We start from the raw sequence: 27,363 nt of genomic DNA, 5'->3' as shown, positions 1-27,363 counted from the left end.
TATGAGGCTGGCTTGGAGCACACCGTTGCCTGCTGCTGCCTGCACATATTATTTTACTAGGTTTAAAAAAAAAATCTCCCTCCTCGGCACTGGGCATTTATCTATCGCAGATGAGATAAGGAAGATGGGGTTGCAGGAGGTTTGCAGCTGGTAATTGGAGGGCAGCTCAGCCTCCGCTTGGAGCAGCTGCGTGAGTTCTGCAGTACGTTGTGTTCTGAGGCGCTAGCTGAAACAATATTGGAAGAGAATTGTAGGTTACCTTTCAGGGCAGCAGGCAGAGCATCTGTAGCCTCTACCACCCCAAGGCTTCATTTCCCTCTTTACCCCTGGCCCAGAGGCCTAGGGATCAACCGTCCTTGGCTGTTGGAGCTTTTGTGTACTCCATCCTTTCTGCAGGATGACTGTAGCTTCTGAGCTTTCTTTACCAAGTTCTCCTGGATGGATGACATTGGGGTAGAGTCTAATGAGTTGCTGATGAAGGATTCTTTCCCCAGCAAAGTCCAGGCTCTGACTTGTCTTTAGTGGCAGCTTCAAGGAAGTGGTCTGGATAGCTCTGAAAAGGCATCTCTGTGATGCCCTCCTAACTGAAGCAGTGAGGGAGGAAGGGTGCTCTTAAAGCTCAGGAAGCTAAGAAAACTTAGCACTGCATCATCTCGTGAGGACGGGTTGTTAAGGAGTCCCTCCATCTGTTGGTGGACCTTGGTGTCTAGCAGAATCCACATTTGTGACTTGGTGACTGACAGGGCCAGCTCTCCAGAACTGAGGGGCACACACTCTGCCTGTGCAAAGCTGACCAGCTGCAGAGCTAAATCAAATCTCTAGGTGAATCGTGAGCCCACACTGGGGTAACATCTGTTGGGGGGCAGCCTTGCTAGGTTCATACCACGTTCCAGGGTAGGGGGCTGTGGAGTGGAAATATCAGGCAGAGGAAACAGAAATACAAAAGCCAAGGACAGAGACACGTTTATTTTTCACAAGCTTTATATACCCCAACCTAAAAGTCAGGAAAAAGGCAAGTGCAAAGTCTCTCAAAGGGGAGTTGATGGGCAGACAGTGGGATTAGCTGCTATTAAGCCTTGGGTTTTACAGTGTCTCTCTCCCAGGAGAGCCAGCAGTGGGTTTGCTTCTTTCCTCTTCCTGAATAAGGCAAGCCCTATAAATAGCAGCTGGGGTTCCATCATGAGTGTGTGTGTGTGTGTGCGCGCGCGCATGTGTGTGCATGCGTGTGTGTGTCAGTGCATAGGTAGAGATGCCCAAGTGTCCATTTATTTGGTTTGGGCTGGGCACATCCCCCTCTTCTAACAATGCATTTGGCAGCCTGAGAAACCTAACCTGCTTGTAGTGTGCATGCACACCCCATCCTGAACAATGGCACACATTTCTCTTCCCCTTAATAACCACCAAACTTTGCTCTAAATGTGTTCCCAGCACATCCTGGTTTGGTAGGAAGGCTGATCTGGCTGGTCTAGACTGGCTTTGGGTATATTTGTGAGAGGGCGAAACTGCTCACCTCTGTGAACATTTGTGGAGAATCTCCAGTTTGCCACCTTAAACCTATGCATAATTGGGCAAATATGTGATTAAAATCAGATGTTTCATGGGCGGGGAACAAGAGCAGACAACGACTATTTGATCGAACCTATCGAATCAAAGTGGAGAACTTCCCTCGCCAAACCCCTCCTTCTCTTAAGATGCCAAGCAACAATCCCAGCTCTTAAGTATCTTCACACTTGGGCCAGGCCCTCTTGTGTTTTCTGACTTGTTCTGTAGTTTTGTTTAAGTAAAGCTTACTTGACACTTTTGCAAGTCTATAAGCACTTTTATTTTAATTCCGTGAACAAGAGGCCAAGAACCTGCAAACACCCAGTGCATGTTACCAGTAATCCTATTACGTAGAATATATATATATATACACACATATATATATACATATATATATGTATACACACACACACACATATAATGAGAGAGAAGAAGGAGGGAAGAAGAAAAAGAAGGGAAGGAGGGGTGGGTGAATGGATGGATGGATAGATTATAGATAGATATAATGTAATGGATATCATGTAAAGGTGGGGAGCCTGGATTCAGTTGTTTGTCAAGACTTTTAGGAAGTCATCCAGGGCCCTTTAGAGATGGGTCGGAAGAACGGTGACAGGCTGGCTCCCAGCCTATCATCTTGGCCATGTGTGAGGGCCTATGTAGCTTAGCTTGCAATCACTCCACCCTACGCCCTCTACCTATGAAGCTCTTGGGGCCAGTGTTAAACGAATCTTCAGATTCTTCCAGCCCTGCAGATCCTGGTTCTGTCCCCCTTGTGGGTCTGGTGTAACTTAACATCTTCATAAGTGTCTGCTTCCTGTCTTTAAGATAGGGTGTTAAGAACCCCATGGATTGTTCTGGAAGCTAGAGGAGACCTTGCAGAAGGATACTCTGTGGCCTTGGAGCTTCAAGACCTCTCTGTGCTTCCTTCTCTGCTCTGGGCAGAGGGGTCACCTACCTGAGGGGGAGTCCTCAATTGGGAGAAACATGTCTGTTGGGGTTTAAGCAGGCTGGGGCTGTCCCCTAGTCATCAGCTGCATAAATACAAGGTTGCTCCTGGTCTTAGGGCAAAAGCAAGGACCCTAGAGGCAGACATACTAGACTCAGGCTCCTGTTATACCCCTGTGTGACTTGAGGCAGGTTCCTTGGCCTTCTGGGTCTTGGTCCTGTGCCTGTAAACATGCTCTGCCTATTTTACCTGCCTGGCTTAGCAGACACTGCTTTGAAGAGTTCTAACCAGATGTCTGTATGTCTGGCTACTATATCAACTTCAGTGTAGTCTACACATGCTGTCCTGAAGTTCTGGAAGTCAGAAATCTGTTGAGCCCCTTGAGCTGAGGATCACATCTGTAGGAAACAAGATGCTCCCCCAGAGTCTGCTTTCTTGCATGCCCGTCTCCTCCTTACTAACAGAGAGTACCCAGTCCCAGCTTTGCTTCCTTCCTCACGTCTCCTCCTGAGACTCCATGCCTCCTATCCCTCATATGAGCACCTGTCAGCTCCCTGGGATCCCATAGTCTTGGATACTCTCCTGTCTCCAGATCACTAACTTAATCCTATCTGCAAAGCTTATCACTTAAGGTACCATGTTCCCTAAAAATTAGAGCATGGCTGTCTCTAAGAGAGTGGCTGTGGGAAATACTACCCTGCCATCCCCCACTGAGAAGAGGCTGCTACCACCAGGAAAGGAAATGGAGCCTAGGCGACAGCAGCGAGCTAGCCCCGTGTCTTTTCAGTCATTGCACAGACTTCGACCGAGTGCCTACTGTGCGCCTATTAAATCTCTGTTCCCAGAGAGTTGATGCGTGAATGAGGGACTTGGATAGTAAATATATTAATGTAGCAGATGTGACAAAGTTAGGAGGAAAGTCAAGCTGGGTGGGGGGAAGCAGCATTGGGTGAAAAAGTGAGCGTTCCGGGGCAGAGCCTAGAATGAAGGAAAGGGGCAAGAGAGCCATGTGGACTCTGGGGGCAGCAGGTGTTGCTGTTGTTTGGGTTGAATTGGCACCCCAGAAGTTACATTCTGCCCTGATGCTGGCCCATGAGTGTCATCTGTCGGAAAATGGCATCACTGTAGATGTAATTAAGGGGTCAGATAAGATGACACAGGACATCCAAACCCAATCAGGATTGAAGCCTTGAGCTAGTTTTTCTATAGGAAAGATGAGCACATTGTCCTGATCTATGCAGCTTTTCTCTGTCGCCGTAAAGAAACAAACAGTTACAACAGCCAGTCTTGGTCGTTCACGGTCAGGCACACCGTGAACACACCTCATTCCCTCTCTCACAGCTCTGTGAAGTGCTTTTTCTTATTGTCCACTTCACAGGCAAGAAAACTGAGACTTAGCGACTCAAAGTGATAGGTGTCTCCACTCAGCTACTCAACTGGATTTCTGAGGCTTGAGCCCACGTCATTTTTGCATCCAGGATTATGCTATTAATCTCAGCACATCCCTGTTCCACCCTGGAGCAGCTTGAAGGTAGGGACTCTTTTTTTACCCCCTCGAATGTTTCTAGGTATCCAGCCTCTCACCTAACACTCAGTTAAAACATATTGATCTTTGCATTCGCTAATGGGCTCTTAAGTCTTGACAAGAGAGTTTAGTTCAATCAGAACTTTTGACAAATCCCAGACCAATCTTCCCTACTCCGTTGATTTATTTATTCTGTAAACATTTGTGCAGAGTCCCTGTGTGCCTGGGATAGGTTGTGGTGATTTCTTTTCTTTTCTTCTTTCTCTCTCTCTCTCTCTTTCCTTCCCTCCTTCCCTCCTTCCTTCCTTCCTTTCTTGTTCTATCCTGAACAGACTCACTAAATCTGCAGTTTGAATAAGGCGATGCTTTCATTAGTCTTAGAGTAAAACACCTAAACTGTCCTTTTATATTTTGGGCCTCATGGTGACCCAAGATAGAGAGCTGGAAGCCTGCCTCTTCCACAGGGACACATGCTTTGGTTCCTCCCACTTGTGGCTTTGGGACATTTACATGGCTTTGGATCAACTAGACTCCCCTGGTGGCTGTCAGTTCTTTCTCCTGGGTGAACAGGGTGCCTTCCTGGCCATTAAGATGTTGCCTGTACCATTTGATCATAAGGTTTGGTTGAAAAGTCTTTCTTTTAAATACATACTCTTTCTACTACTACTTCTGACACTGTTGATAGCAGATTGCAAGGGTCATCAGGTTGGCCATATTCTGGGTATCTTTGGTGGCCTTAGAACCCCACATCAGTTGGTCTAAGCATCTTGGTTAATGACTAGAAAAGCTAGCCTGTGTCTGAGTTAGGATGTGTGGGCAAAACATACATGTTTGGTGGTGATGAGTGCTGAGGAATGGGGCATGAGAGCTTCCTTGAGGTTACCAAAGAGAAACCAACTCAAAGGATGAGCTTTTGTTTCTTGCCCCTCTGCAGCAGAGAAATAGCTGCGTGACAATGCTCAGGCTGCATGGTCTTTCCTCGGAACTGTGAATTATAAATGGTGCAACTCCTCCAAAGAGCAGTTGAGTATCGTGCGCTGAACCTTGAACAAGCTCATGGCCTTTTATCTAGCAATTGCTTCTCCAGGATGGAAGTTGGTTAAATCACAGACGCAAAAAGCTTTAGATGTAATGTTGCTTACCAGTCACTATAGTAGCTGAGCTTTGGAAAGACTAAGTGTCCAACAATTGAGCAAGTGGTTAAATAACGTCCTCCAATCATCCATTCAATAGATGCTCACATGCATTCTTGTTGCTGGGGAAACATAACCATCATGATACTTGCTTTTGTAATGTGCCAGGCACTGTTCTGAGGGTTCCCAGGAAACGACTTAGTTAATCCCAGCAACCTTTCCATTCAGGCACAGTGTCACACTGACGTCACAGACAGGGAAATGGCCACCTACAAAGGAGACAATTCAGGACTTACTTGCCTCTGTAGCATTGTGGATCTTAAACCCCAACTATTTCTTGGTCATTTACCACTCTGTCTTACTGTGACTACAGAAGTAGAAAAACAGAAAACTCTGTCCAGTCAGTTTCAGTGTCTCAGGGAAAGAAATCTGTTACCTACTGAGAACGAGCAGGAAAGGGCTGAGGAGGCTACGCCATTGGTACTGTTTGCTGTGCAGGCGCACGGACCTCATTCAGTTTCCGGTACCCTCATAAAAAATCAGGCACGGAGACATGAATTTGAAACCCTAGTGCTGGCGAAGCGGTGACGGGGATTCCTGGAGTCTGTTCGTCAGCTAGTACTGCCAAAGTGTGGGGCTTCAGGTTCAGAGTCCTAGTGCCGAAAACTAAGGTGGGGAGTAATAGAGAATGTTACCTGTTGTTGACCTCTGGCCTTTACACACATCCACACTCACTTGAATGTGTTCTGTGCACACACACTAACGTGCGCACACACAGAGTCACACACAGACATACACAAAGCTATCCACATAGCTCCACACACACATATATAGCTCCTCAAACCACACACAAACACACACACATACAACTGCATACAGAATCACATGCAAATGCAGCCACGTACACATACACTTGTACACACAGCAATGCACACACATACATACACATACACACAGCTACACACACACATACATACAGAGCTGCATTCGCAACCACATACATACAGCCACACACATAGCCACATGTATATTCATATACATATACATACAGCCACATACAGTCCCCCCACATATACACACATGTATATGTGTCCATGCATACACACACACAGCTAAGCACAGCATACACACACAGCTATATATAAATACATAATCAGACATACAAACACACACACCATTACACATACACACAGAGCTACAAGCACAACCACACACAAACAGTCACACATACAGCCACAGCCACACACACATACATAGCTATACATACACACACACATACATAGCTATACACACACACACACACACACACACAGTTACACATACAAAGGAAAAACAAAGGCAATAAAATCCTCATTTTTTTTCATTGCTACTGTCTGTAATAGTGGGCCCTGAGTAGCTCAGGTTAGGGGACATTATCTTCTAATTTTGGCTACCTTATAGTGGCTACTGTAGCTATTCTCATGGTCATCCTTTCTCAAAAAACCCCCAAACCAGCCAACCAACCAACCAACCAACCAAACAAAAAACCCTTTCCTCCCTGAGTACCCAGCCCTTGTCAACATTTAAACGAGTAGCACAGGGCAGATCCACTGAGAGCCTTCCTAATTTTTCTCTTCCCCATTAAGACGGACATAAATGAAGACTGCCAGCTGCCAGGTTTCCTTAACCATTTCCTCCTAAAGATAAAAGCTACTTCATGTATCTGGGATGGTGGCTCATCTGGTAAAATGCTTGTGCTACAGGCACAAGAACCTGTGTTCGAATCCCCAGCACCAATGTAAGAGCTAAGATGTTGAGTCAGTGCTGGGGTGGGGGAGGGGTGGATACAGGGGCTTACTGGCTAGTCAGTCTAGCTAAAGCACAGTCTAGTTGAAGTGGCGTGCACAGGCACCTGAACATACTTACGCAGTGCACACATGTGTACACCAATGCACAAGAATATTGTAAAAAAGCTGCAGGAAACCTGGCTTAGGACAGCCTTGCAGAACCTCAGATGGTCTGCCATGCCTGCCTTCGTTCCCACTGTTTTGCCAAATGCATCCTTTCTTTGCCCTCCATCTACTGGGCTCCTTTTCAGTGGTGAGCGAATGGGCTGGATTTGGTAACATCGCTCTTTGTAGCGCAAGCAGGAAGGAAAGGCCCAGGAGTATCTGTCCAGGGGGCAAGAGAGCCGGTTACCCTGCTCCTGGCTGTTCATTTCCTCTGAAGTGAAAATCAAAGAACCAAATGCCTGACCCTGTTGCAGTGTACTGGGGATTGTCAGGTCTGAGGTGTGAATTCTCTTGAGAGGCTGGTTTGGGGGCCTTCTTTCCTCTAGGATCTCATAGAAATACAGCATTGGGGTTACAAAGAGGCCTGAAGGTTGTGTGGGGAACTGGCTGGTCTTCCCTTCCTTTTTCTTAGTGACAGACTGCTTCAAGTGAGTCTTACTTTTGCAGCATGGCCAAAACAATGATGCTGACGGTGATGGTTCGAGATTCTTATAGGTAAGGGCTGACTTTATGTAGGGAAGTTTCTTGATTGGCCCCTTGTGGGGAACATATGATTCCGTGGATTGCAATCTGCTGGGAGGCAGAGGCAAAAAAGGATTGCTTTTGCTCAGAGATAGCAACTTTGGGGATGGAGGCGGGACAGGGGCAGGAGTAAGGCCTTGGGTACCAAGGCAGCTAGAAAAACTGTTTTGAGGAGATATCCAGTGCTCCATTTCAAGGTCTTTGCGTTGCTGTGATGTCCAGCATCAGCATCACGTTGCCATGTCCTCTTAATAAGAGTCACCCATCTCTTTAGAACTACAGTTGACCGGCAGTCGGAAGCCACCAGGAAAGAATGGTGGTGGTCCTGGTCTCCTTTGCAGATAGGTCCATTCTTTCTCCTTCCTGGCTCTTGATCTTTATGGCAGGTGTATAGGCTTAGCCTGCGAGAAACATTCCCTGGAGACTGGAAGGGTTAGAAGGCAGAAACAAGAATAGCCCCTCTCAACTTTGCCTGGTAGAGTTTCAGGGCAGATTTTTGGCAGTTCTTTTTTTCTTTTTGTCACTATGTAGCCTTGTCTTGCCTAGAACTAATTGTGTAGACCAGGCTGGACTCGAACTTACAGAGATCTGCCTGCCTTTGCCTTTGGAATGCTGGAATGAAAGGTATGTGACCTGGTGGCTGGCTCAGGCAGTTTTTGTGTCTCTTTTTGCTTCCAGCTCCTCATATAGAGATCTAACTTCCAATGAGTGATCACAGGCTTAGCCTCCAGTAACATCACCTCTTTCTTTTGGTCCTGCAGTCCTGAGATGGTAGCTTCCTGCTGTTCCTGACTATGTTATGTCAAAGTCTCCAGGTTGGTTGGTTTAACAGCTCTCTTATCAGCTTTGGGATTAGTCTGAATATTCCAGACTGCTAGGAAACTCACACACACACACACACACACACACACACACACACACACACACACAGAGAGAGAGAGAGAGAGAGAGAGAGAGAGAGAGAGAGAGACAGAAAGAGACAGAAAGAAAGAGAGACAGAAAGAGAGAGACAGAGAGAAAGAGACAGAAAGAAAGAGAGACAGAAAGAGAGAGACAGAGAGAAAGAGACAGAAAGAAAGAGAGACAGAGAGAAAGAGAGAGACAGAAAGAAAGAGAGAAAGAGAGAGAGAGACAGAGAGAAAGAGAGAGACATAGACAGAGACAGAAAGTTGGTCCATACAATTGCAGGTGCTGGAGACCCCAGTTCTGCAAAAGGCTGAAGACTAACTACCTAGAGGGACAGCTGCCTTCTGAGTCTTGGAGCCCTAGAACCAGGAGCCCCAGTGGTGTCAATGGATTTTGGTTTAAGTCCAAAGGCTAAAGGTCAACTTCCAACCTGCAGACCTGCAGGCTTTCACACACAGAGAGTGTATCTCCCTTTCTCTGACAAATTAAACATCCTATTTCTTGTCACTCTGACCAAAATAACTTGAGGGAGGGAGGGCATGTTTAATGATGGTTTCAGTTGGGTGTATATGTGGGGTTAATCCATCTTGGTGTGGAAGGCACTGTGGGTCCATCTGTCTGTGGTGGCAGAGACTGTGGACTAGGAAACTGAGTTCATGGCCTGAACCAGGGGCAGATCTGACCTTTAAAGCCTGTCTCTAGTGATCTGCATCTGTTATCCAGAGCCCACATCTAAAGGCTCCATAGCCTTTAAAACAATGCCACATGTTGAGGAGGGAGCGCTTAAAACAAGAGCATGTGGGTACCATTCCAAACTGAAACCTTAGCAACCAACCACCCTTTTATTCCATGAGGGCCATATTGTGGAGGGTAACATGTTTTACTTGGTAATACTGAATCAAATGCCGATTTCACCCAGGAAAAACAATCTCATAGACACATCAAAACGGCATCTAACCACATATCTGAGCACCCCTTCATCCATTCCATTAGATACATGAAATTAAATTTGAGACTTATTCTTTGAATTTGGTCCATTCCAATGATGTTGCTTCTCTGGTTGGACTCTGTCTGATTCAGGGATGAGAGAAAGTTTGCCTGTGGATGGGATGGCTACATAGACAAATGCCAAATTCAGTGATATTTCTCAAATCATGAGTCACCAGTGATTAAGTGATGATGTAGGCTATTATGATCCCATTTGCAATGAGTAGTAACATGTCAATGTGTATCTTAGGGACTTACTGTTCATATCTAAATTAAGGTCTACTCCAAATATAGGTATACATTCTGGAAGCATTATAAAATGAGTTGTTAATATTAAAATTTCATTAATTGTTAGAATTATGAACTATTGCAAGAATAAACTATTGCAATAATTAATTTGGTTGATGAAAGTTAATTTTATTTATTCAGTCCTCTTCAAGTATTTTCAGTCAACAAATAAATGGAGAGATAGATAACAGTTAACATTCAAATATTGAGAGAATAAACTAGATAGCTTTAGGAAGAATATTATTTCCTTTCTGAGACAAGCAATATTTATAATTTTAAATAATAATACAGAACAGAATAAAAGGAATTAGATTGTATCATGATTACAATATTTGTGGAACCTGCATTCATAACATTAAACAAAACAAGCTTTAATAACTGTATTTAATTTTTAGCCATTTAATCTTATCTAGGAATTCTATCTAGGTCATGAGAATTCCAAGAAAAAATATTTGAATTTTTTGATATCCTGAGAGAATGAATTGGAAGTGAAATATTATTGCCTTTGCTGCTTCAAAACAAGAGGGAAAATCTCCCAGCTTGTGTGTCATATTCAAAATGAATCTGATCCAGATGCAATAAGGGTACAAAGCATAAAGAATTAGAGAAAGAGGAGGTGACCCAGATACTTGTTTCTTCACAGATCTGAGCTGAGAGGTGCTAGGACCACCCTCACTGCTGACAGCCCTGAGGGATTCTTGTTCCTGCCTCAAGACAATGCCTCCCCCTCCAGTAACAACAGAGACCCGAAAGGTAAATTTAAATAATAATAACAACTGTGTTTTTATTTTGTTTTGTTTCTTGAGACAAGGTCTTGTGTAGCCCAGGACAGGCCAGAACTCACTATGTGTGTACCTGAGAATGTCCTTGAACCACTAACCGGCTTCTACTTCTCAAGTGCTGGCATTAAGGCTTGTGCCGTTGTGCCCAGGTAATCATAACAAATATGTTAAATAAAATGCAAGAATTATTCCTGGGCAGAATCCTCCTCCCTAGTCCCAACTATCCTCACTGGCACAACAGTGCCCTTTTAGCCTAGAAGCATCCCCCTCCCTCCAACAAGACCGTGGTCCACCATTTCACTCTGCCCCTGCTAGGCAGAGATCCCCGACATCAGGAGCAGTTCCCCCTGTTGGGATCACAGAGCAGCAGCTGGAAGAGATGTCAAACCCTCGTAGGCTGAGGCCTTCTGAGACTTGAGCCCATGGTCCCCAAACAAATTGTGAAGGCTTTATTGGTTAAATAAATTTGTTTGTCACTGACTAGGTACCAACAATTACAATCCACATCTCTCTCCTCTTCCTTAATCTAATCGCCTCGACCTATGAGATCATCAGCATCTGTTTTCTCCTTTTCCAGAAGAGAAAGCAAAGCTCACCCAGCCCAAGTAATTTGTCACTTGCCCCAATTTGTAGGGCTGGCAAATGGCAGAATTTGGTCTTAAACTGTGGTCCTGCTGACTGCAGTGCACACGCGCCCCTCCCGACTCTGGCAGCAGGCCTTCTCCTAGGATGTTCAAGGCCATGAAACCCAGCTCCCTTTTCCTACCGAGGAAGAAAGGGGGAGGATCAAGGTCAACACCCAGAAGGTCAGCATCACTGGAGGTTAATTTCGAGTCTGAGGCGGTGTAGCCAGAGCCAAGTCGTGTCAAAACAGTTTCTGTTGTGTCTCTTCTCCAGCACCGTGCTTAGGATCCATCGAGCTAGATGCTGCGGGCTTTGGGAGCCCCCCACAAGTCGCTGGAAAACAGTCTGCTCGTTGCCAGTTGGAGAGGCAAACGCTGGTTGCTTTTTAATTTACCTTGTGAAATGGCCGCCGCTGGGCATGCGCAGGCTATGGATGGCCACGAGATCACAGGGCCGAGAGCCAGGCACTTTGGCCTGATCCCGGCTCTGGATGTAGCTTGGGTGTTTGAGACCACCGCCTGGAAACAACTTAGCAAAACCTCTCCGAGCATTGTCAGACGTGCTTAGGAGCTGGCTTTTTTGCTTCCAGGCATTTTAATTACTCAGCGAAGTGGCGGCAGGGGAGGCAGGCCAGGCTTGGAGACATCAATAGTTTGCCTGGAATGAAATGACCCAGATGTTGCTGCCGCCTCCAGCTCCTCTCTGCCCTGAAATGTAGGGCTAACACTCCAGAGTGCTGCTGTCCGGTAGAAACATAGCAGGAGCTACATACCTCCTTTTAAACGTCTCTAGCAGCTACGATGAAAAAGCTAAGGGATTCCGGAGGATGAATCTTTACAATATATTTTGCCTACTCGAATACAGTCATCTCTTAGAGTTCATGGTGGATTTCTTCCAGGGCATCCCCAGGTACAGAAATCCATGCTGCTCAAGCCCTGTATAAAATCGCACATAACCTACATCATGTGCTTTAAATAATCTCAAGATTATTTATAACACCTAATACAATGTCTGTGTTATGTAAGTAGTTGAGATTATGCGTTGTTTAAGGAATAGGTAGATACATCTTCTTGGTATGGAACCCTGGGCTTCTCGTATAATACACACTGTACCCTGAGCTACACCTTAACCCAGGCTGTTTAGAGAATGTTGACCACAAGAGCAACAAACCTCTACATGGTCCTCTCGGTAGCACAACACTTTCCATCGTCCTTCTTCACTCAAAGGCTTTCAGTAACTCCTGCTGTTGGAACCAACCACGTGTTGCAGCAATTCATGCACCTTCCTGCCTCCCTCTGTAACAGAAAGGAAGAGTTCTTTTTTTTAATTGATTTTTTTTTATTGAGCTCTACATTTTTCTCTGCTCCCCTCCCTGCCTCTCACCTCCCCCCTTCAACCGTCTCCCAAGGTCCCCATGCTTCCAATTTACTCAGGAGATCTTGTCTTTTTCTACTTCCCATGTGGATTATATCTATGTAAGTATCTCTTAGGGTCCTCATTGTTGTCTAAGTTCTCTGGGATTGTGGTTTGTAGGCTGGGTTTCTTTGCTTTATGTTTAAAAACCACCTATGAGTGAGTACATGTGATAATTGTCTTTCTGGGTCTGGGTTACCTCACTCAAAATGATGTTTTCTAGCTCCATCCATTTGCCCTCAAATTTTAAGCTGTCATTTTTTTCTGCTGTGTAGTACTCCATTCTGTAAATGTACCACATTTTCCTTATCCATTCTTCAATCGAGGGGCATTTAGGTTGTTTCCAGGTTCTGGCTATGACAAACAATGCTGCTATGAACATAGTTGAGCACATGTCCTTGTGGCATGATTGAGCATCCTTTGGATATATACCCAAAAGTGGTATTACTGGGTCTTGCGGAAGGTTTTTTCCTAATTTTCTGAGAAATCACCACACTGACATTCAAAGGGGCTGTACCAGCTTGTACTCCCACCAGCAATGCAGAAGTGTTCCCTTTTCCCCACAACCCCTCCAGCATAAGTTGTCATCAGTGTTTTTGATCTTGGCCATTCTTACACGTGTAAGATGGAATCTCAGAGTTGCTTTGATTTGCATTTCTCTGATGACTAAGGATGTTGAACATTTCCTTAAGCCTTTCAGTCATTTTAGATTCTTCTGTTGAGAGTTCTCTGTTTAGGTCTGTACTCTATTTTTTTAATTGGATTATGTGTTCTTCTGATGACCAATTTCTTGAATTCTTTGTATATTTTGGAGATCAGACCTCTGTCTGATGTGGGGTTGATGAAGATCTTTTCCCATTCTGTAGGCTATCGTTTTGTCTTGTTGACCGTAAAAGGAAGAGTTCTTAAGAGTGTTGGGTAGGGCATTATTGCATACCTATCATGCCCAAATTATAAAACCTTGGGTTCCTTGAGCTATGTTAATTTTATTTTCTGCTGCCCTCCCACAGCTTCCTGGGATGGAAGGATGCACAGGCATTGTGTATGGTTCTCTGATTTTATTGTTGGGACAATTACAAAACAGTGGCATTTAAGCAATGGAAAATGAGAGCTCGGTGCAAAATACTCAGTCCAAATCTGCTGATTCCATGTTTTGGGGGCAACTGCCTTGTGCTGGGCTCACACTCAGTGTAGGATCTCAGAAGGTCTGCGTTAATCCTAAGTTTTGAGCCGCTGTGTCTCATTCTTCCTTTGGATGAACAGTAGGCAGATGGAAGCTGCACAGGACAGAGCCACCTCCTGACTCCTTTTCCCTTTCTGATCCCAGCTTGGGCTTATTGGAGTGCTGATCATTGTCTTTTTGGGGAGCTGGGTAGAGCGGAACCAGCTCTCTAGGCAGCTAGGCAGCAAATTGGAAGGGCATGTGTGATAAATGTCTTCGTGGTGCCACACTCTCTCAGGATGCTGATGCTGGCGCTCTGCCCTTGGGCTTCCCTAGACATGGCTATATTTATGAGATGCGTGATCCACCCTCACTTACTGCCAGAGAGTACAATATGTGCTTAGGTACTGCATTGAGAGCACAGTGAAAATAGAGATGTGCTACTAATAATATGTCAATTAGTATTAGAGGATAAAGAAAGGAAAAGACTGACGTACATCCTCTCAGTGATTTCTTTCTAATTAGCCAAATAAATATGCAAGCCTCCCACTCGGGTGTGTGTTTGTTTGCTTTAGAACACTGTAATTACATCCCCACCCACAGCTTTAGAAGCTTCTGGGAACCGGAAACTTCCACACATGGGCTTTGGCTAAGAGGAAGTGAGCCAGCCAATTTGAACTGGGCTGAAACTCCCTCCTGCCCACTGGTGTAAGTTCCTGGAGTATGGGAGATGAACTGATTAATTTCTGTCACCTTGATACAAGCCAGAGTCACCCGGGAAGAAGGACCCTCAACCGAAGAAATGTCTCCATCAGATTGGCCTATGGGTATGTCTGCGGGGGCATCTTTTTTTTAGATTGTTTATTTATGGAGGATGGATCAGACTACTTTGGGCAGTGTCATCCCTGGGTAGACAGACCTGGGTATCTGAGCAAGCTGTGGAAAACAAGCCGCTGTGTAGTGTTTCACTGTGGTTTCCACTTCAGTTCCTGCCTTGTCCTCCCCGTGGTCCCTCAGTGGCTATTGGCTGGAGGAGTGGAAGGACCTCCCGCAACACCCAGTGATGGGTTGTAACCTGGGAGTTGTAAGATTAGATGAACCCTTTCTTCTTCAAGTTGTATTTTTCTTCTAAATTTGGTCTATTAGTTAATTAATTAATTGATTGATTAATGTATTTATTTATGTGTATGTGCCTGAGTGTACATATGTATGTGCAATATGTGTGTGCAGGAGCCTGTGGAAGTCAGAGGAACCATGGAATCTCCTGGAGCTGGAGTTACAGATGGTTGTAAGCTGCTGTGTGGGTGCTGGGAACTGAACCCTAGTCCTCTGCAAGAGCAGTCAGTGCTTTTAACTGCTGAGCCACACTGCCCCTTCCCACACTGATTTTGGCCAGTGTTCTATGACAACAAAACAGTGTTCTATGACAACAAAAGGCACACGAGAATGTCTGCCATCACTCTGGTGTTTTCTGTGGCTCCCTTGATCCTGCTGGTAAGGATACCGATTCCACTCTGTACAGGGGACAGTGGACTAGGAAGGGACCCCAGAGAGATGAATTATGTACGGCTTTGAGCAAAGCTCTGAAATTGCCAGCCCCTACTTTCCCTTTTGCTGGGTGGAGGAGGGTCTAGCCATCCTGGTCCCAAGGCAGCATCCATTCATGTTCCATCTTTGCTGGTTCTCCACAACTCCTAGGTTCTTCAAAAATACAACTTCAATTTGTGTTTAGTTTGTAACCATTTCTTCCATTTTGGGGTGTGGTAGTTTATATTTTGAGAAATGCACCTCTCCATACAGCTATGCTGTGAAGAGAGTAGAATGTGTAGATGGCTTAGTAAATACCGACCCACAGGTTGGTGATGTGTCGTGAGAAAATGCGTTATCAAAAAGCTGTTCAATAAGAGATAGAGAGACAGTTGTTCAATAAAAGAGATAGAGAGACAGCTAGTTCAATGAACAAGGGCCATTAAGATGAGTAATCTGGAGTCAGAAGACCAACTTCGGGGTCTTAATCTTTCCTTCTGCTAAGTGCATAGCCTGAACAATGTTTAACCTTTCTTGTTCTGACAGAGGCAGGGTCTGTTTTTGTGGGCTTAAATTTTTTATTACTTATTGTGTGTGCATGAGTTCGTGTGTGTATGTGTGCGTGTGTGTGTGCATGTATGTGCATATGTTGTACATGGGACCCAGCCTGAGGGTGGAGGTCAGAGAAGAACTTTTGTGGCATCCCCATTTGTTCTTCTTTTGCTGTTCGCATGGGTTCTGGGGATGGAGCTCAGTTGTCAGGATCTCGCAGTAAGCGCTTTGCCTGCTGAGCCATCCTCTGGCCCTTGGTGGCCATGGTTCTGAAGGCTGGAAGACACAACGAGCATGGAAAGAACTGGGCAATGGCATCTTCTGCAGAAAACAAGGGGTCGATTTGATGGATCAGAATTCTAAGAAGCAGGTCTTCGTCCCAAGAGGAACTCAGAAGATAACTTCAGAGAGACCAGGCCGTGCGCAAGAGTGCACAGCCAGCATGGGCTAGCACCCAGGGTTTAGCCTCAAGGTTGTGACTTTCTCCACGGCAGCCTGTTCCTCACCAAGGCTCAAGCCTTGTCCTACAGTGTGTCTGTTCCTCATTCTGCTCTGTATCTTGTTGCCTACCTCAGTTTACTCAATAAGATAACCATTGACCTTATCTAATGAAAGGAATCAGGATCCAAGGGATCTATTTAACTCATTCTCAAAGATCATTTCCTGTTATTCTCTCCCCTGTAGCAAAATTAGCTGTTAACTCTCGTGTTAGCACATCTCAGTCAGTCTTACTAGGAAATGAGGAAAAAATCAGTTCAGTGATATGTGGGCTGAGCCCAGGGAATTCCCCATCCTTGGTGCATATTAACATTATGCCTTAGAAGTTAAGGGAATGTTCTGTTAAGTGGAAAAAGAGTTGCAGAAATTTTACTTTCAAAAGTCAAGTTAAAAGTTCCTTTTTTTTTCCCAAGTCAAATTAATTTTTGTCTCAGGGCAAGAAAAAGTAAATTAAAAATCACAGACTGCCTCCTCCTCCCAGGCCCCATCTCCTCCTGGGTTTCTATCCCTCTTGGATGGAGTGCCAGGTTTCACTGGCCCAGTTTGGGCCTTCGAGAATCCCCAGCCTCATCAGGTTCTGCTCCAGGGAGCCTCTGACTATGGCAAGGTTAGGAAGTCCGCCCTTCTTTCTGTCTTACCTTCCAGAATCTTCTCCTCCACCTGAATGTGTGTACTGTGATGTGCAGTAGGCCCAACATCTGGAACTGTGGTTTGGGGATGCTGGCCACTCCTCTCTTTTCTGAGCAGCGAGGTATGCCCAGCTGCAGGAGGGCAAGCAAGAGGTTGGAGGTCTGTCCCAAACGCTGGTGGTGAGGAGTGCACATTTGCACTGGAAGAGTGTGCTTACCGGGACTATGCCTGTGTGCCTGTGGAGGACACTCTGAGCCAAGAAGCCACTAGATTTGGAACAGATGGTCATGGGGTATCGTTTAGTCTCCCGGTGGCCATAATATCACCTGCTTGCTGGGTTCCGATCTCTTTACCTGGACCTTTGCCAGCTCTGGGATTCTGGTGAGGTTGCAGGAGTGACCTGGAGGCTTTGCCACTGTTGACTCCAAGGTCGTGGGGGAGCCTGAGTTTCTGTGATTGGCCAGGAGCCCTGGACATGGGCTACCCTGTGTGGTGTCTGTTCTGTGTGGTGGGAACACAACTAGCCTCCTAACACATCTGCTGTGGGACTTGCAGCTTTTTGAGTCTGGCCATTCTCATGAACACTAGAGATGGAAAAGTCCCACAATGCCAGAACATTCTGTGATCCAGGAGCTCAGAAGGGAGCTGACTTGTGCTCACGTGTTCAGAGGTTTCCTGATTTTAGCACTGAAGTCCTGGACTCTGGAAAACCCCTCACACCCACAAAATAGGACATCAGGTTACTTAGATACCTTTACCATCTTAAAGATGGAGGGCCCCTGGGGATCTGGAAGGAATCTCAGACAATAAAGTGTCTACTGGGCAAGCCTGGGGACCAGAGCTCAATCCCTAGAACCCACGTGAGAAAGCCAGACGTGATGGTCCACCCTTGTGGTCTGAGCACCGAGAAGGCAAAGCCGGGGAGGAGGGGTTCTTGGTGCCCACCCAGCCAGCCTAGTTAGGTCCGTGAGAGAAAACAAGGGTAGATGGAGCCCAAGGGGCATCTGAGGTCAATGTCCCATCTGTACATGTATTTGTGCGCACACATTTATCCACTCCAACCTACCCACCCCACCCCCAAGATGGGAGGAAAGACCATAGAGTAGAATCTGGTTCGAAGTCAGAGGGTCAGGGAGTGGTGTACATGAACCCAGCTTTCTGGCCAAGGACAGAATCAGGGCTCCACCCACAAGCCCTATATAAGCATCCGATGAGATAAAGTTTTCTTCTGGCTCATGTCACTTGTTGGTATCTGACTTACAGTTGTTCTCTGTTAACTCCATTATCTTTAATTTGCTAGGAAGCAGCCAGCGAGAAACCTCTGGACACTTTCTCTTTAATGAAACACAATTTGATTACAAATCATCACCATTCCCCAGCAGACAGCCTTTTCTGGAGGGCGGCAGCCTGCTGCAGCCCTACCTGCATGATTTCTGCATTTCAGGGGAGCCCAGTGGGGCCTTCTGAAGTCTTCTGCCAGGGAATGGCTCCCAGAACCTAGGCAGCCTATGCATTAACGCCAGGTAGACATACCCACTGTTGAGCTTTTATGGGTAATGGTTCTTTGTAGCCGACCCCTACCCTCCCTTAATTCAGGGATCCAGAAAGTCATGCAGGTTCATAAAAGAATCTTAAATTCACATGTAAGAATTGTTTTTGAAGTTCCTGTGACGGTACATTCCCGTACCCAGCATTGAGTAGGTGGAGACAAAGTACTCAGCATTGAGTAGGTGGAGACAGAAGGGTTGGGAGTTCAAGGTCAGCTTTGACTACATAGCAAGTCTGAGGCCAGGCAAGGTTACAAAAGATTCTGTTCTACACATAAAATAATTATTTTATTTTTTTTGTTACAACAGCCAATATACACTATCATGGCCTGTCCGATCTGTCAGACTACATATGGATCTGAGGTCATACATTCAGTCTAAGGTCAAAGCTTGAGCCGTGAAGCTCAGTTGGGAGAACATCTGTTTCTGTGGATGTCAGAGTCTTGACTTGTGAATATATAAGGTGACATGGGCGATGGTAGCCTTCCTCCTAAATATTTTTCAGGCTAAAGGACACAACAGGGTGCAGTGTCTTTAATGGACCATGCAGGCGTCATGGTGAGACTTGGACACACAACTCCTGAGACACAGTGGAATAATTACCGGGTAGACTTTGGGGTCTGTCACTTTTGTCCTTTTGTGCCGATGAAACATTTGCCATCCAGTTCTACAGTGGCCCCAAATTCCTGGAAATTGAGAACCACGGTTCCCCAATTTTCTCACGCCATTTCTTGCTCCTTAGGTTCCACACTCTTCTCTAGACCCCAACCTTTACTGTACCCCCCCCCATTATCTCAAGGAGACATAAACCCAAACTACAGAAGACGCTACAGCTGGCAAGTTTCTTTTAAACAAGGTCTGAGCCACACCATGGATTCGTGAACCCTACTGTGGATGATGTTGCTTCCTAGTGAGGCTCTTGTTCTTTCTGGAGATGCTTTCCTTCACGGGAAAGTTGGCTTTACATGGGGGCCACAGGGATGGCGAATGAGATGGAACAAGACAGGGTTGCTAAGAGCAAGTAGATATGGGTTGTAGCAAGATCGCAACTAAGTACTGGTCTGCCCTTTGGTCCTTGCTGGTCTGGAGGAGGTGATTTGATGTCTTTAGCTGTTGATGGGGACAAAAGTAGCCCTGACTTGAGGGTGTTGTGATAAGGAAGGACATACAGGTATAAGTAGGTGCAATGTTTAGCGCATACCAGAATCCAGTGTGGATACTGTGTGCTTTGTGCTGGACAATGTGGTGATCTATACTTTACAGACCAAAGCTCTTATTATACCGCCAGCCCAGCCAGGGGCAGCAGCGCCTCTCTCCTCTAAATCATTGACTTGAAGGACCAGAGCCCAACAGTAGTAGAGACAACTGACCCAGGGCTTCATGCGCAGTGAAGTCGAGGCCAATTCCAGACACAGCCTCCTGTGCTTTCTGATTGGAGGATTAGTCTGGGCCTGAGAGGAGGCTCTTGCCTATCTGAAAGATGGGTAGTTGAGCTTAGCATGAAATATTCATGAGGTATCCAGGAAACTGGCTAGGAGGACAGACAGGTTCATCCTAACCCTTATTACAGAACAAAGAGCTATGTGTCCCTGGGCAGGTCGTTTCTTTCTGGTCCACCCAGTGTCTCCTTGGAACACGCTGAAGAATTAGATTAACTTATTGCTAGGGTCTGTCTGTGTTTCCCATATGCAGTTTTCTTGGCACCATTTCTTTGTTTCTTATCATAGTCTCTAGTCACATCTAGAATGCATGTTCCTTTGGGCCAACACAGCCTTCCTGGAGAAGTCTAGAAAAATAGGATCAGAGTCTGGGCTTACATAACGGTAAAAGCAGTCGCCTATGGGGAGGCAATATGGGGGACACATGGGTTGCCTCCATTCCCCAGTTTCTTAGAGTCAACAATATTGTAATTGCTGGAAACATCGCAGATATACCCAGCAGCCTGTGAAAATAGCTGCTTAAATCCCATTCACACCAGGCTGCATAAAGGGCAAAAGCTTCCCATCAAAGACAGAGGCTGGAGAAAACAAAGCGTGGGCTCTTAGCTGTAGGCCCACTCAAGATGACACCTCTGTCATCCCACAGTGGCTGAGTGGCTGGGACTCGGACATCTGTCACTCACATGGGCTCTTCTGACTTTGAACTCTTACTTTACTGCACTCTTCTCTCCCTCACTAGTTCACATGTGAGACATAACTGAGTGTACTTTCTCTTCGGTTTGAGACTGTGCTGTGATTGCCTGGCAGAGGGTCCTGGTTCTAAGATTCCTTTCTTCTTCTCTCCTCTCCTCCCCTCCTTTCCCCTCCCCTCCCCTCTCATTTCCTCTTTTCCCCTCCCTTCCTTTTCACTCCCCTCCCCTCTCCTTTCCTCTCTTCCCCTCCCTTCCTTTTCTCTCTTCTCCCTCCTCCTCTCTCATTTTATCCTTCCCTTCCCTTCCTTTCCCTTCCCTTCTCTTCCTTTCCCCTTTCCTTCTCTCCCTTCTATTTCTCCTATCCTCTCTTTCCTTTCCCCCTTCTTCTCCCTTCCCCTCTCCTTTCCCCTTCTCTCCCCTGCCCTTTTATTCTCACTACCTCTGTTCTCCTTTCCCTTCTACTTTCTGTGGTCCTCAATAGATAGATATCATTCTTTGAAGGAGGTCATACAGTGATGCTTGGGCATAGATTCCAGCCTTGCCCTAGAAAACAGGACCGGGCCCTGTGGAAGCAGTCCCTTGTCTGTTCCTTGCACACCTGACACTACATGGTTATGAGGTGCAGAACTCTGGATGAGAAGGGAGGGGGAAGTGTCATGGGGAATGATTATTTCCGGAGAATTCTCGACTTGATTTTTATTCTGCTGAGGGCCGTGGTGATTCTATTGATTCACCATCCAGGACTCAGTTTCACCATATGAAAAGTTAGAGCAATGAAATCAGTAACGCATAGCATTCATTTTAAACCAGAGAGTAGCTCATCAGGTCTAGTTGGCATCAGGCAGGTCCTAGGTGCTTCCTAATACACTCGGTTTAGCTTTCCACACAGCCCTTCGAGGAAGTTGCTATTAGCCAGGTATTTAGAGTCGAACGAGCACAGTTTGGAGAGGGTGATGCATCTGCCCAGTGAAAACAATATATGAAGCCAAACTTGAGAGCCATTTGTTTTTTTAACTGACGGGAACTGAACCCAGGGCCTTGCACATGCTAAGTACACACGTTACCGTGGAGTAACTCTCTCTCCCTAAGCCAATTTCTTTTTCTACCTGCGAATATAATTCTCACTGTGCTCTCTCAAACAATGAGGTGAGAAGAGGTGACTTCCTTCCCTGCCTCTGTTTGCACAGTAGGTCCTGTGTCACGGAGGATTCTCTTTCGACAACTGTCCAGAGGACAAGCGATGCACTGTTTCTTCAGTGTTTGACAACTTCACAGAATGGCCTCGGCAGACCCTTGGCATTTCAAGCATGCATGGTTATGGAATGTTCTGGTTTAAAATTTTAATCGAAGGCCCTTACCTGAATGTGCCTTGATTAGCTGGTGTCCTGTCCCCAGCTCCCAGGGAGCAACAGAGCCCTACGGTCCTTCTTGTTCATCTCCCTCTACACAGAGAGAGGGGCTGCCCTCCCCGCCTGCCTAGCTGCAAGCTCTATTCTATTAGCACAGCCAAGAGGCTCCACTGGGGCTCTTGAGCTCACTTGCAATTTGGATGTCAGTAGCTGGGAAAAATCAAGCTTAATATTTGATGACATTACAAAGTCAACCTGTTCTCTTTTCATCCCAGACACAATCCAAATGCAGAGTCCTTACCAGGACGTTCCCTGAGGAAGCAGGAGACAGTTGGTCTGGGCGCCGCAGCAGGTTGGTGATGAGCATGGGGCACAGAGGTAGCAAGCTTAGACTCTGGTGCTGCTGGCCAGACTGTTGACCTTGGGTGACTCTCACTGGTTCCCTCTATGCATTAACTTCTTCCTCCACAGATAATTGATCTTCCAGACTCTGTGTACTTTGGTCTGAAACTATACCTCTTTAACACAGGTTGGCTTGGAACAGTCTCTCTATACCCAGTGCAAACTTTCGGAATGGCCAGTGGTTTTTAATTTTATTTCATTTTAGCGGCAGAGTCGGAAAAGTAAGGATGGCACACTGGAGACCAGATGAAGAAGATTGGAACAGGGAACAGCTCTGCTGGAAGGAACTACAGAAGGATCAAGATGGCCTGGGATCCCTGTGCCTGGGATCCAGGCTGGAGTTCAGAGGCCCTGGGAATCTACAGGAGAAATGGAGGAATTCTGTGGACAAAGCAGGTCTTTACTTTCCTTGTCTATGGCTTCATGCTCAAGAGAGGCTCTGGGTTCCATTGTCATTGCAGTGTTCACACTGTTCCATTCCCCTGCCTCCCCAGCATCTAAACATGTCCCCACGTAGTGGTGCACAGTGAGATGGTGTCTCTCCGGACCCTGGTCCCAGGGTTCAATTCCTAGCATCCACATGGCAGCTCACAACTGTCTGTAACTCTTTTTTTTTTGGTTTTTCAAGACAGGGTTTCTCTGTGGCTTTGGAGCCTGTCCTGGAACTAGCTCTGTAGACCAGGCTGGTCTCGAACTCACAGAGATCCGCCTGCCTCTGCCTCCCGAGTGCTGGGATTAAAGGCGTGCGTCATCATCACCTGGCCCTGTCTGTAACTCTTGCCTCAAGGGGAATCCCATGCCCTCTTTTATCCTCTCTGGTTACTGCATACACCTGGTGTGCAGCATTCAGGAAAACACTCATATACATAAAACAAAAAGAAATAAAATCTCCTCCTTGTTACCCGACTTCTCGGAATCTTCTTTAGTACCCCAAGGAAGGCCACATGTTTTACTGACTCAGAGAGTTGCGTTTGTTTCATGAAAGGGAACCAGATTGGAGTTTTCGGGAGACCCTATCTGACCAGAGGATGCAGGGTGTATCTACAGTGCCACAGAAACATGGACACACTCTACAAGCCAAGGAAATGAACTTCCCTGCAGCTGGGATTCCTGGATGCTCCACTGCGTCCCATCCTTGGAAACAAATGATCTGCCTTTCAGCTTCCTCTTGGGGATCATGGTCTTCAGGGAGAATGCAGGCCATGCTTTTCTGTGATTTTTTTTTTTTTAGTTCAGTGGTTTCTGGCTTAGCTTAGTCTCTTTAAGACCTCATGTGAAATAAAGGATGGGAGACATTTTCTTCTTATAGACTATCTAAGGTATGAGACAAACCCCAGAAGCTTAAAAAACCCAATATATTCCAATACATTAGAAATAGTCATAGTTTATGCTAACACGGGTTGGGAAAAACTCACAGGGTCTCAACCCTACACAAGGAACTGCAGGCAGCTAAGGAATTCTGAGAGTGGGAGGCATAGACTTCCCCAGGGATAAGCACACCAACTGACATCCAATGTCAAACAGTTAGTCATGAAAACATATACACGAAAGCAACATTGTACAGACTGAGGAGGTTGCATTCATGTATTTGGGAATATAGATACATCCATACATGTATGTAGGTAACAACAATTAAAGACGCCCTCAATTTGGGAGCGATGGGGAAGCGACATAGATGGGAGGTTTTATAGGAAAGAAAGGGGAGGGGAAAATGATGTAATTATATTATAATCCCCAAAACCAAAAGATTAAAAAAATATACATAAAATACAGTCACAGCAGAACGGCCATGAACAACAACAACAAAAAAAGACACATAACAAACTCGAAACATGCATGAGTGTTATTTCAAAGGTGGAGCTGCTTTCTCTACTATAGAAACAGCATTTATAAACCAATAAGAAAAACAGGCAAGGACGACCAGCAGAGCCTACAAACAGGAAACAAAGCTGTGTTTTAAGCATATGGAAAAGCAAGCAAACATGACCTGAGTCCAGTTCTCAGAATCCTGTGAAAGGCCAGGGGTGGTGGTGTGTGCGTGCCCTCTCAAGGCCAGGGAGGCAGACCCTGGAGGAACTCTGCAGCTTGACGGCCACCAAGCTTCCCCAGATTTGTGAACTCCAGATTCTGTGAAAGGCTTTGTCTCAAAAGAGATGGTGGATAGATGGGTGAGATGGCTCAATGGGTAAAGGTCCTTGTTATCAAGCCTGACAGCCTTCATTTGAGCTTCAGAACACACGTGGTAGAAGGAGGGAAAAGACTCCCTTAAGTTGTTCTTGTTCATGTCATGGCATACTCATGTGTGAGTAAGTCTACACACACACACACACACACACACGCACACACACACTCACAAACACACAAACACACACACAGAGAGACACCGCTATATGAAGATAATGTTTTTCATTTCTAGGTTAGTAAAGATTAGAAAGTTTGAAAACACCAGGTGTGTGTGTGTGTGTGTGTGTGTGTGTGTGTGTGTGTGTGTGTGTGTGTGAACATGGGTATAATTTAACTAGAATGGTTGGCAATATCTCATTTACTTACAAGTCAAAATTGTGATTGTAAAGCCACACATGATAGGTGTGCCCACACAGGCTGAAGTTTCTTACGTACTCTCTCTGAAACAGCTTTTCCTAGTATAGCACCGAAGATGTTCCCAGGAGCCTAGACAGTGGCAGGTGTAACAAGGGAAGTGTCTGGACTGTATTTGGGAGCTGTTGGCCCCTCCGTGACCAGCTGTGGTGATGCCCACTGCCCCTCTTCGGAAAGACCCACTCTCCATCCCCATCTCTCTCTCTCTGCTCTTGAAATGCTCTCCAACCAGGAGACCAGAGCCAGCCCTTCAAACAGATTCAATACTCAGGGGAGTTGCCTGGGGACAGGCTGTGCTCCCTGTGACAGGGACACGGAGATGGCAGACCCCGCTCTTCCAAGAGCCTCCCTGATGTGCCGCTAGAGACCAGAGACTTAACTTCACAGCATTAATTAGGAGAGGCGCAGCATTTGGAGACAATCTGTTCACAAATCCTGCCCAAGACCTGTTTCCACCCTGGTCTCTGTTGTTGATCACTGCCAGGGACCTGACTCCATGTGCCTCGATGGGATTCTCCGGCAGAATGTCTCCAAATGTGTGGACAAATCTGTCTCCTGCTTCTTCCCCTTTGCTTCAAGGTGAAACAGGGGCTCCTCTGGGAAGGAGACGAGTACTAATCACCTGCTCGCTGCTGAGCTGTGTGGCTCCCCCCACCCCATGTGAACTGCCTAGAGGCTTCCGACTGCTTCTGGAGAAGGTGGGAGTCCACAGAAAGATGACTAGTCTCCTGGGCTCCATGGACCAGCTCATTTATGCTTCCTCCTCCCGTGATGCCCCCACGGGGAGCTAGGCCTATCTGCCAACCACTGCTGACTGTCCTTTGCCTCCCAGGGAGCTGTCTTTCATTTGGGGTGATAGCCTTGAATGTTAGTGTCCATTAGAATCCCTGGGGGGACATTTAAAGAAATTCCAAAAGGGGCTAGACCTTATCAACATGGGCTGTGGTTGAATTAAGAGGTAGATGCACCTCCCTGGCATCTCTTATTTGAAGTGCTCTTCTGGCTTAGGAGGGTCATACTCACTGGGATGCTCTTAGCAGTGAGTGGAGGTAGGATGAACCTTTATTTGGGGGCACTCTATATAAACTGGACTAGTTTTTCTGGGATATACATGATGCCCAGCTTTAACCTCGACGGAACCCGGCAGTCACCCACTAAGAGCCTATGATCATAGCTGTCTTCATCTATGTGGCGTGTTTACACATTGCATACAGTTACGTGAGTGTGCTGCGAATCCGATTTTGAATTCTGTTCTCTTTCTGATGGTCAGAGATTTGTGTTACACATGGAGTGAGGAGGGATGCAGATTCCAAACATGCTGAACCCTTGATATTCCTCTCCTTTTTTAAAAAATTTATTTATTCATTAAAGATTTCTGTCTCCTCCCCGCCACCGCCTCCCATTTCCCTCCCCCTCCCCCAATCAAGTCCCCCTCCCTCGTCAACCCAAAGAGCAATCAGGGTTCCCTGCCCTGTGGGAAGTCCAAGGACTTCCCACCTCCATCCAGGTCTAGTAAGGTGAGCATCCAAACTGTCTAGGCTCCCACAAAGCCAGTACGTGCAGTAGGATCAAAAACCCATTGCCATTGTTCTTGAGTTCTCAGTATTCCTCATTGTCCGCTATGTTCAGCGAGTCCAGTTTTATCCCAGGCCTTTTCAGATCCAGGCCAGCTGGTTCCCGATAGAACATCCCCATTCTCTCAGTGTGTGGGTGCACCCATCGTGGTCCTGAGTTCCTTGCTCGTGCTCTCTCTCCTTCTGCTCCTGATTTGGACCTTGAGATTTCTGTGCGGTGCTCCAATGTGGGTCTCTGTCTCTGTCTCCTTTCATCGCCTGATGAAGGTTAATATTCAGGAGGATGCCTATATGTTTTTCTTTGGGTTCTACTTATTTAGCTTCTCTAGGATCACTAATTATAGGCTCAATGTCCTTGGTTTATGGCTAGAAACCAAATATGAGTGAGTACATCCCATATACTTTCAGGGATCATTTCTATAGTTCGATATTCCTCCCTTAACGGTGGGGGAGGATATTGTAGAGCTTGCCTGTCATATTTACAACGCCACTGTCCTTCCTTTAGCGGCTTGGGCCAGTAGCACTGAATCTGGCTTCAGGAAAACCCTCTGACCCCCCCCCCCCCCGGTTAACTGATGAGGATAAATTAAATGAGGACTATATTTTAAGCTTGTCATGTCAGGAGACACACTTCAGCATGTGCTGAGAGGGTCGCAAAGCTGGGGCTTACTGTTGAGCCACACACAGAGGACAGACCCATCCCCACTCTCAAGTTAGACATGCCTCTGCCACTG

The 27,363-nt window shown here is 46.2% G+C and overlaps 1 long non-coding RNA gene across 1 annotated transcript in view; it reads left to right on the top strand.

Annotated features, from left to right (window-relative positions):
• LOC142852957 (uncharacterized) overlaps positions 1-23,084 on the top strand; it is a 29,737-nt gene extending 6,653 nt beyond the window's left edge. Inside the window, exons 2-3 of the long non-coding RNA XR_012911036.1 lie at positions 10,484-10,593; positions 22,663-23,084. This is a non-coding gene — a long non-coding RNA (uncharacterized LOC142852957). The remainder of the gene's footprint in view (positions 1-10,483; positions 10,594-22,662) is intronic.
• Positions 23,085-27,363: the final 4,279 nt, after the last annotated feature.

The sequence above is a fragment of the Microtus pennsylvanicus genome, chromosome 6 (assembly GCF_037038515.1).
Source record: "Microtus pennsylvanicus isolate mMicPen1 chromosome 6, mMicPen1.hap1, whole genome shotgun sequence".
NCBI classification, from domain to species: Eukaryota; Metazoa; Chordata; class Mammalia; order Rodentia; family Cricetidae; genus Microtus; species Microtus pennsylvanicus.
This window is presented reverse-complemented; position numbering and strand designations above follow the sequence as displayed.